This window comes from Panthera uncia, chromosome A2 (assembly GCF_023721935.1).
Source record: "Panthera uncia isolate 11264 chromosome A2, Puncia_PCG_1.0, whole genome shotgun sequence".
NCBI lineage: Eukaryota > Metazoa > Chordata > Mammalia > Carnivora > Felidae > Panthera > Panthera uncia.
Window position 1 is genome coordinate 40,023,319 of NC_064816.1, and position 11,039 is coordinate 40,034,357.

Consider the following 11,039-nt stretch of genomic DNA (forward strand, 5'->3'; position numbering starts at 1 on the left):
TTCCTCACATCATGATTTCAGGTGAACAAACTGGCCACCCCCTTCCCAGAGCTGTCTGTCCTCCTCTCTTTGGCTCGGACCAGAAACTGACTCTCTTCACCATAGCCGGTACCATTTTGTTACTAAATCATTCCTCTGGGCACATCTCCTTGTTGTACATCAATAAGTAAATGCAGTACAGGGAAGGACAGGCGGATTGGAGGGTCGTGCGGGGCTTTGCACAAGCACAGCCCATAAGCTGTTCATTCATCTCAATCAGTCAAAAAATTTTCTAATGGTGCTGTGTCTTGGGGTACCCAGTTGACACTTCCTGGTTTCCGTTCCTGGTAGTCTGTTAGCCGCTTGGTTAGCTTTGCACGGCTCCTTAGAGAAGAGAAAAGCAGCCAAGACCAGGTCCGAGCTCAGGAAAGCTGGACTATAGCCCATTCCAGACAAAACCTGGCAAATACACGCGGCAGAAGATTCTGTCCAAGACTGCAGATTGAAAAGTGGAAAGAAAAGGAGGCTTGGAAAACTTGGTCGCTAATCGAAGAATCCTCCGCCCGAGTTTCCCCAGAGCTGGAGAGCAGGGAGAGGTTTGTGGCAAAAAGCTGTATCACATTTCCACCCCCTGCACCGCGAACCTAGGATTCATCTTAAGTACCCTTGCATCTCACAACTTTTTTTTTTTTTCTCCAACTTCACTAGCCAAATCCGCTGAGCTAAGGGCTAGCCAGTGGGACTCACCTCGCATCTCCCCACGCTGGAGCTGGAGATGCAAAGTGTTCCCATCCTGGAAACCAATCCTCGCGCAAGAAGAAAAAAATTATCTCCCCAGAGCAAATCTGCTCCGAGACGCATCTCTTATTCTCCACTCGTCGGGGGCACATCCCCGCAAACAAACTTTAGGGCTAGGAGCCTTGAAGCCAGTGCGAAAAGTTTGCCAGGGCAGGTGGCTCACCGTAGTGCCCGGGGCCGGCGCAAGGAGCCGGGACTCTGAGACTTACCTGATTTCTGCAGTGCACGAGGCGCCCGCTCCGCCGGTGCGCCGGCCGCCGTTCTCCGGGGCCTGGGGGGCCGCCGTGCGCGCCCGCGCGAGCCTCCGCCGCAGCTCCCCGGTCCGCGCCGTTCCTGGCCGAGCCTGCGGCGCCCGCCCGCCGCCGCCGCCGCCGCCGCCGCCGCGCGCCAGGCTGCTGTGGCTGCTGCCGGCGCCGAGCAAGCGCTGCCTGCGCCTCCGCCGCCCAGGCTCCGGCTCCAGCGCGGGCACTGGAGGGAGGGGAGAAGGGGCGGGAGGGAGGGGCGGGAAGTGCGGCAGAGCAGCCAACGGGGTCCCGCGCCTAGCGCCGGCGGCGCCCCCCGCGCCCCCGCGCCGGCCAGGAGCCCGCGTCTCCCTGCGCTCTGCCGCGTGCGCCCACGTGCGTCCGGCCTCCGCAGGGCCCTGGGCGGCGGCGCGGGATGGGGCGGCGGTCAGCCTGTCACCGCTTGGTGGCCTCGTGCGCGCACAGCTGGGGCCTGGGGAGCACGGGGTTAAAGGTAGGAATTCCACTTCTAGGAAAGCCTCCTACAGCTGCGCTGCCGAAAGTGCGCAGAGCTTGCCACTGTCCTATTAAGGCGGATAATTATTAAGGCTTCGCTGTGTACCAGGTAGTGGACAGCGCAATTTAAGGGAATTGGTTCACGGCGTCCCCGGAGCGACCCTGAATCTATTATTGTCTCCTGACTTAATGATGAGGAAATTAATTTGCCTAAGGCCTCAATGCGTCAGTTATAAGAATAATCACAATTGTGTTCTGACAAGGGCCCTGTGAGGTGGGTCTTACCTGCATCTGGCTAAGTACATGCAGGCAGTGGTTGGTGAGAACACCTTGACTTCCGGTGAAAGCCTGCTGGATTCGTAAGCCCTCGCATTGGGGAAACTTCCTTCCAGTGCCCGGGCAAAGGTTGTTCAGCGAGCTTTACTTGTGAGTGATAAACATTTGGAAACAACCTTCCTGTCCGTTATTAACAGAGCGTCTAATTAAAATACAGTGGGATACTTTGGGATATAAAGCAGCATCTATAGAGAGGTTGGTACATGTATTACTATTGGCATAGAATGACCTTCAAGAGGTCTTGTCAGGAGAAAAGTTAGTTCTGGAAACATAGTTACAGTTTTTGTACTCATTTGCGCATCTCTGTATGCATATTTATGTGTGCACAGTTTCTAGAAGGATGTCCTAGGATACCGTTTTAATAATGCTCCTTGTGAGTAAAACTGTAATTGGGGCTGAATTTTATAATTCTTTGACATTGTTTTAAAAAGGTATCATAAGTTTACTTTCCCTTTGTGGTACAAAAAAAAAAAAAAAATTCTAGTCATGTTTGTTTAATTAGGCCTAACAAATTCCCAGCCCTCTCTCCTCTTCTCTCCCGGTGATTCCTCCTGTCAGGGGACAAAACTCATCCATCATCAAGGGCATTACTCTGGGTGAAAGAGACCTGAGAGGGGGTTTAAGGGAAATGCCTGTTTTGACTATTTCTCATTCTTGCTCTTTTATCCCCCAAATAAGTACCCCTGCCTGGTCCCCTGCAATTCAGAATAGAATTCGAATTGCCAGGAAAACTCTGGTTAAGGGCAGGGGGGGGGGGTGGTAAAAAAACAAAAGGCAGAGCCCAGGTCTGTAAGGTGTAGGGCAGGGCTCCCTACAATCATCCCCACAGGCAGGGCACTGACTATTCTCGGTGGCAAGAAGAAATTGCGTCAAAGGCTTGAGCGGGACAGGGTTCCCCTCAAAACTACTTCAGCAGTGATTTTCTCTCCCCCCATGAACACACAGTAGGGTCCTGGAATACACTGGGTCACTTTCTCTGATGTTGGCCATTTTTGTCCAACTTCTCACTTTATTGGGAAACTTTTCCTGTTAAGAGTCATGGCTGGATTACAAACAACAGCAACAAAAGGTGGCTTTATTTATGTTTGAAAAGGGGGGAGGCAAGGATAGATACAGCACGCTACTATAAATAAAATAATGTGCTTTTTCCCATCAGAATTAAATTGCAGTAAATTTGGGCTCCTTAAAGTCTCTCTACTTAGGAAAAGAAAAAAAAAATAGAACAGGTATGGAAAGGTTGTTTATGGTCGTTTCAGTTGTTATTGGTTACTGTAAATAATCTTTTTGCTTGCAATCTGGGAACATGTTGGCAACCCCCCCGAGTGTGACAAAATGTTTTATTGAGTAGAACTGGTGTATTCTGGAAGGAACTGAGAAAATTTCACATGCAAATTATGCTGATGCCTGGCACCTAGCAGGTGCAATTACTGCCTTGCCCACATCCATCAAAAGGAGTGCTTCTTTTCTTAATATTTTCAAGTTGATGCCTTATAATGCATTTTCCTTCTAATGCATATGTGTATACCCTGTCCGGCGGGAAGGGAAAGAGCATTTTCATCAAGGAGGGGGACGTGGCCCCAGGCAGCACAATGACAGGGGGAAGACGGGAAAGAAGCTTCCGAAATTAGAAATCTAAAGCTGAACCCCTCACCACCCTCTCCAAATAATTAGTCATTTCCAAACTCAGATTACATTCCCTATGCTGGTGAAAACTGATTAGTACTGGAAAGGGATTTAATGGACTTTTTAATCTATGGTTGCAGCAGAAGGGGGGCATCTTAAATTTGGAGGAGTTATGATGAACATTTAGTGTGAGCCACAGTTTCATTGGCAGAACAGGTAAGAGGTGTATAAATATATGTATTTAGAGAGATACGCATCATTTTATTTCCTCTCTTTGCTCAAAATGTAAAGCATAATGTGAGTCAACTGAAAACCTGATATTTACCAAAAGTTGATACACAAGAGCAGGTTTAAATAAAATTCCCATCCAATTTCTGGGCCGGAAGCCCAGGAAATTAAAAAAAAAAAAAATTAAAGGCACATGTGGGTCTTCTCAGTGTGAATGCCGGATGGAGTTTTTATTGAATTTGGCCTCAACTGATTGTAGCATTATAAGCAATTCTGCAGTTAAGTTTCAGCAGCCATTTAGATGGCAAATCCTTTTTTTAGGGTATTATAACTAAGAATAATAACTTCCTTTTTATATGGCACCTTTTATATCAAAGCACTTTAAAGTGTGCGATCATCTTCCCATTATTAAGATACCCCATCTGTGTTGGAATATAGAAGCCATTTCATGCCACTGACACCACATAACAGTTATTTGTTTGCCTGTTTATTGTGTAGCAAAAGAAAAAGAAGGAAAATATCTGCTAAAGCCACAGCCTGACACTCTCGGGTAAAAGTATAAATTGGAATGTAGCCAAGTTACTAAAACATACCTATTTCTATAAAAAGAGGTGTGGAGCCTTTCAGTTTCCATGGGTGGAAAGACAGGTCCTGTGGACATTGCCACGTTATGGTTACAAAGTTCTTGCTCATGTCCAGATGTAGCGATCATGCTGCTGAGCATATGGAATTGTTATCTCTAGTGCCGGGGTGCATGTTTCAGGGGGTTCTTTCAGTCAAACTAAAAAGTATTAATACATTGTCAGAATCCAAGCCAGAGTAAAAATAAGATGGCTGCGATGACTGGATAAGACAAGCAAAAAAATCTTTTCATGAAATTTTCACTTTAAATGTCTCATTGTGTAGTGAATATCCTTATTCAAGCAAATTCTCCACTTTTCTGGTGAGAGGGTCAAATTGGAGGATTCTGGAAACTTGAATGCATATAAAATGCTTAGCACTGTGCCTGGGACTTAGCTCTGAATACTAATCAAACATAACAAATTCAGGTACCTACTCATTTGTTTTCTCCTCTGAAGAAGTTTGCTGAATTTCCTGTCTACAGTGGCTCTGCTGTCATTCTCTATACTTCGCAGAACATATCCCTATGTGACATTTTTTTTTTTTTAACATCTGTTTTGTATTGCCAGAATCCCTCGCTAGAATGAAAGCTTCACGAAAGTAGGGACTTTGTTTTGTTTACTGCTGCGTTCACAGCCCCCGGCACGTACCTGACATATACATGATAGGTGTACCATAAATGTTTAATGATTGAAAGGACTTCCAATGTGCCAGGCACTGTATTAATTGCTTATACATAGTACTTTGCAACCCACACAACAGCCCCATGGAATAACTGTTGTTTTACCACCTTTTTATAGATGAAGGCACTAAAACACAAAAGTGAAGTTATGTATTTGGAAGCTCTTTCTTCGGAGATTGCGCGAGGTATGGGTAGCAGGAGTTGGCTTTGAATCCAGGGGTTGAATGCCAGCCTCTGCTCTGTGTACATCCCTGTAAGTTTGAGTAGATTTTGTTACCCATCTAGTCCAGCCCTTCTCACACTTTAATAATGCCTGCTACAGGGGATCTGATTCAAATGCAGAATCTGGTTGAGCAGGCCTGGGGTAAGGCCCAAAACTGTGCATTTCTACCAAGCTCCGAGAAGATGCCAGTGCTGCTGGTCCCCAGACTAGACTTTGACGAGCTAGGATATGGTCCAGAAATTTCATGCGAACATATAAGCCAGCTGGCACATTCCAAACTTTAGGGATATAAATTAATGGGAGTTAAAAACAGTATTTAGAATTACTTATGAAACCATAGAATTCAACTTACTTCTTCTAGGTTTACAGTGACTAGTCGAGTACAATCTCAATAAATATTAATTTCTCATACAGAGGAAGAGACTGAGGCACATAAAGTTTATGTAACTTTCCCCAGTTCAGGGAAGGTAGAGCAAGGGAGCCTGCTACCTGTCCTCTTCTCTTTCTGATCAGAAGTCTTTGGCTCCTCTCCATCAGTTTCTTGAAGGTAGATTTCATGGAAATTTGAAATGGTAACACAGTGACAAGGTTAAGAAAGTTGGTGAAGAGGGTGTCCACAAACGTAGTTAGCAATTTAGCGATTGCACTTTGGTAGGGATGAGGTTGTTGCAAACTGTGAAAAAATGGGGCCGTTTGAAGTTCACAGCTCTTAAATTGAAAACCTGGGGGCACCTCGGTGGCTCAGTCAACCAAGCATCGACTCTTGATATCAGCACAGGTTGTGATCTCGTGGTTGTGAGATGAAGCCCCAAGTTGGACTCTGTGCTGATCATGGAGCCTGCTTGGGATTCCCTCTCTCTCCCTCTCTCTCTGCCTCTCCCCTGCTTGTGCTGTCTCTCTCACACACAAAATAAAGAAAGAAAAATTTCAAAAAAGAAAACCTATAACCTAGCACCCTAAAGACAACAGCATATAAAGACTCCCTAATGTATGTGACTATACAAAAGCAATGTAGGCTTCAAATTTGGTAACTTTATGTTATTTTCTTTTCCTCAGGTATAAATGAGAATAACACTGTCTTTCCCATTTAAATATGATCATGTTTTAAAAAAGAAATTATTGGGGTGCCTGGGTGGCTCAGTTGGTTAAGTGTCTCACTTCGGCTCAGGCTATGATCTCACGGTGCATGAGTTTGAGCCCTGTGTCAGGCCCTGTGCTGACAGCTCAGAGCCTGGAGCCTGCTTCAGATTCTGTTGTCTCTACTCTCTGCCCCTCCCCCATCCATTCTCTTGTTCTCTCTCCTTTTCAAAAATAATAAATAAACATTAAAAAAAAAGAAATTATTATATACATGCCATTTCACTGAAAATATGAACTTTGTTCAAAGTGGGTTTACGTTCCATGATTTTATTTCATTGTTTCTTTAGTATGGGTTTTAATAATTATTTTATCAGTCTATCTAAAATGCTTTCCCCAAGACTGCCAACATTTCTTGGAATAAAGATGAAGATTTTTTCATATGCTAAAATGTAGAAAATATTATTTATATATTTATATTTTAATTCTGTTCACATTGCTATTATGATGCTAATTTTTTGACAGTGGTAAATTTATTGACATTAAAAGTGGGCTTCTGCTCTATGTGTATCTTTGAAATTCTTTACATACCTAAAAACAGCTTAGCTGATATGTTTGAGATAAAGGGCATTTTCTAAACTTGAGGCAAAAGAAAATGCTTCACAGGGGAGTTTGAGAATGAAAAACAAAAAGTGTTCCTTTGTGAATAAAGGAACTTGTATTTTTAAGTATTTTTTTTAAAGTGTATTTGTATGAAGTATAAAGAATGAAAATAATGATTCTTTTAGTTGCCTCTAGCTGCTAGAACAAATTACCACGGACTGGGTGGCTTAAACCACAAACATTTATTTTTTATACTTCTGGAGGCTCCGAATCTGAGGTCAAGGTGCCAGCATGGTTGGGTTCTGGTGAATGTCCTCTTCCTTGTTTACAGATGGCATCTTGTTTTATCTTCACATGGCAGAGAGCAAAGAGAGAGTGTGTATTCATGTGGGAGCAGGAGACTGCAAGCCGGCTGTCTGGTCTCTTCCTGTAGAGGACACTGATTCCTTTCAGGAGGGCTCCACCCTCATGACCTCTGCACCTCTCAAAGGTTCTACCCCTTAATACCATCACATTAAGGCATAGGATTTCAACATGTGAATTCTTTGGCTGAACACAAGCATTCAGTCCATAACAATGATACAGAGTAGGTTGAGGTGAACTACTGTGCTAGATAGAAAACATTGTAGCGCCAGCTAAGAGACAAGCAAGGAGAAGTTTGTGTTGATTTAGCGGCTACCATCAGATCCTTATGAGCCTACAGAGTAGTATGAAATAACATTTGACAACATTTATAGGCATCTATATCAAATGGGTTTTTCAGTCTCTGAAAAAGGCAACATAAGAAGTAGTTTTCTATTTCATCCAGTTTACCCCACTGAAATACTTTTTCTGTAATAATCTGGTGAGATATTAATATGAGTAGCCTTAGGTATAAACTAACACAGAGTGATCCATTCTGTCGTCATTGTAGAATATCTCATGATGGCCACTTGATCTACAAAAATAAGATCTGTTTCCCCTATTTGCTAGTCACTGAGCACTACTGTGAGAAAGGAATCATTTCTGTACCTAGTCACAACCAGCCAAACACCATGAACCCTTTCCTTCCTCTACAGGTTGGTGGGTGAGCAGCTGATATCTCAGGTTCTGATGCCTACCTCGGGACCTTTCCCATGGCCCAGCGCACCATACACATTAAAAATGTTCATGGAATGAACATGCATCAAGTGGTAAGTTTCTAAAATTCTTTTTGATTACATGTCACTCATTTTGATCATGTACTTTTGATTTTTTTTTTCATTCTTGTCAAAATGATTAAAGGAAAAGAGATTTTTCTCATTGAAACACATACTTCGTTATGCTAAAATATCCTTTTGAGAAACTAATAACTAGAATCTTTTAGCCTAGTGGTTCTGAGACTTTTGCTGCACATTTGAATCACTTGGGGGACTTGAAAAATCTAGATGCCCTGGCTGTACCTCATGCTCATTAGTTTGGAATTTCTGGGGTTTTGTACCCAGGCATCAGTATTTTTAAAAATGCTCTTGTGATTCAGCTATGTGGCAAAGTTTGAGAAGAATCATGGATTAAGTTAGCCAGCACCCCCCCACACCAAAAGGTGTACTGAAGGTGTTACCCCCCGGTACCTGTGAACATGACCTTATTTGGAAATAGGATCTTTACAGATGTAATAAAATTAAGATGAGGTTTTAACGGATTAGGATCAACCCTAATTCAGTGACTGCTGTGCTTTTATAAGGAGGGGAATTTGGATACAGACATATGGAGACAGGGGGATTCTATGTGAAGACATAGAGACAGACAGACACAGAAGGAAGGTGGCCATGTGGAAATGGAGACTGAGAGTAGCACTGTGCAGCAGCAAGCCAGAAAGCACCAAGGATTTCCACATGCCACCAGAAGTCAGAAGAGCGTCGTGGAATAGACTCTGCCTCTGAGCCACCGAGAAGGAACCCACCCTGCCGATACCTTGATTTTGGACGTCTGGCTTCCAGAACTATGAGCAAATACATTTCTGTTGTTTAAGGTACTGAGTTTGTGGTGACTTATTACTAGCAGACCAATACAGCACTTCTTAGTCAAGCCAAGGACCAGGCTGGCTTGCAGTATGTGGTTCCTCCTTTCATCTCCTTTAGCCATGGAGTTGAATTAGTGGGTGGGTTCTAAATTAATAGCCGTTTTCACGGGCTATGCCAGAAGAAATATGCTACCTCCTTTTTCCTCCTTCATGCCCCACCACTGCCATTAAGTCAGGCAGAAAAATTCTAAGCACTTATTTTGATGAAACATTTCTTTGGGTCATTATAGTTGTAGGTATTAGATTTTGCCATTTGCTATTCCAAGCATTTGCTTGCTTACACACTTCCTATCATGGTCCGTAAAATACTGTGTGAGTGACATTACTCTCATATTTTCTAACCAAGTCTACTTGCTGCAGAATGTAGTCAGTATAACCAAAACATTTTAAGGTCAAAAACAAAGAAGATGAGGGAGCCTCCTTTTTCTCGAATCTTTTGGCTCAGATAATAAGTTCCCAAATATGTTTTCCCATAAAACCATCTCTTCTATTGTTTCTTTACTTATTATGAAATGAACCTAAAAACCAACCTATTTAAAGCGAGATTGAAGGAGAGTTTAGGTGACGCTTAACCATCTTCAAACTGTTAGCACAGTTTTCCACAATCACTGGAAAGACAAGTGTAGGAATGAGTTGGTCATGGATGCCAAAAGTTAGCAATCAAAGCAACTCTCTTCCCAATAAGCCATTTTAGATAACTGAATAACTATGAGTGTGACATGATATTCTTATGGAGATGATACTCTGGTTATAGCTCGAATGTGTGCAAAACTTCAGGGCCAGTCTAGAAAGTTTATAAGCTAGAACCCCCAAAGTGACTGTTGTGTGTCTGACACCCCAGCGAACAGAAACTAGAGCTACAAATGCAGGTATGCAATCATAAAAGCATTGAGAGAATTATCAAGTGACGTGTTATTTTGACAGTTAAAAAACTCAAAATAGAAATAACTTACATTTAGGGGTTAGGAAGTCACATGGATGAAGTACCACTGGGGGAGAGAAACCTTCGAACTTCTCTTGTCAAAGATTGCTAAATCTTTGAAATAAGCATTACTAATATGTTTGGCTAATTCTCTTTTGACCACCAGGCAAACGCATTTCGTTGGGGCTGTTCCTGGCTTTTACATTCTCATGATCCCCAGCAGGAAAAACACACATAATAAAAGGGAGGTGGAGGAATAATATTACCCAGGCGATTGCCTAGGAAAAGAACTCTTATGCTTTAAGAGCCAAAGTATTTTATACACAGCTAATGGCTGACTGACTACATGGTGTGTGGCTCCAGGTGTGAAGTGAAAACTGTGGAACCATTTTTTCAAAACAAAGGGGAAAAGTGTGTGTACCAATAAACGCTTTTTTCTTTCTCCCATGGTCTGCCTCTCTTGAGTTGTGATGATGTTTTATATTTGCTGGTTAATGTTGTTCTAAGTAAAGGAGAATTTAAATTGTTAATTTTTAGCATGAAGTTCACCGTGTCTTTTTATGTTGTATGGTGTCAATTTCAAATGCATGTATAAGAGCTTTTAACTTACATGCAGAACTTACGGTTTGTATTCTGTGGCTTCTACATGCATAGCATAGGTATTTTGTTCTTCCCACAACAATAGAAACACTGGACAAAGCTAACTCAGCTGTTGTTACTTAATCTGATTTGCATACATTTTACCCATACTCTATTTTTGGCTCATTGATGAAGAAGGAAAGAAGGAAAGGAGAAGGCAACATGGGTTGTCCTGGCATTCACTCTCCTCCGTTGTCATAATTTTCACATGCATGTTGGCTAGTACAGGGAAGTCGTAACATGTAAGAAAAGACTTCATAGGTTCTTTGGTAGTATTTCTGAGAATGCCATTGCTCTCTTTCTGCATTTGAAGCAAAATTCTAATTACAATGGAAAATGTGGCCTCTCAGGGCTGTCAGCACCTTGCTTACTCAGTTGTAGACATAATCAGCTTGCTTTTTACTCAGCTTGGGTCTGACTGAATTCCCACGCAGAATGGGTGTGCTGGAAGTCTGTGCATATGGAGCTCAGTGAATGGTGCATGTCAGACATTCAGATTGTACATATGTCCTCTGCTGATGCACATACCC

At 42.9% G+C, this 11,039-nt stretch overlaps 1 long non-coding RNA gene across 1 annotated transcript; it reads left to right on the top strand.

Annotated features, from left to right (window-relative positions):
* The first annotated feature begins 1,260 nt into the window (after positions 1–1,260).
* Positions 1,261–10,708, top strand: LOC125929575 (uncharacterized). The gene is made up of 3 exons (XR_007459911.1): positions 1,261–1,512; positions 7,966–8,079; positions 8,610–10,708. It is a non-coding gene; the product is annotated as an uncharacterized LOC125929575 (long non-coding RNA).
* The last annotated feature ends 331 nt before the right edge of the window (positions 10,709–11,039 follow it).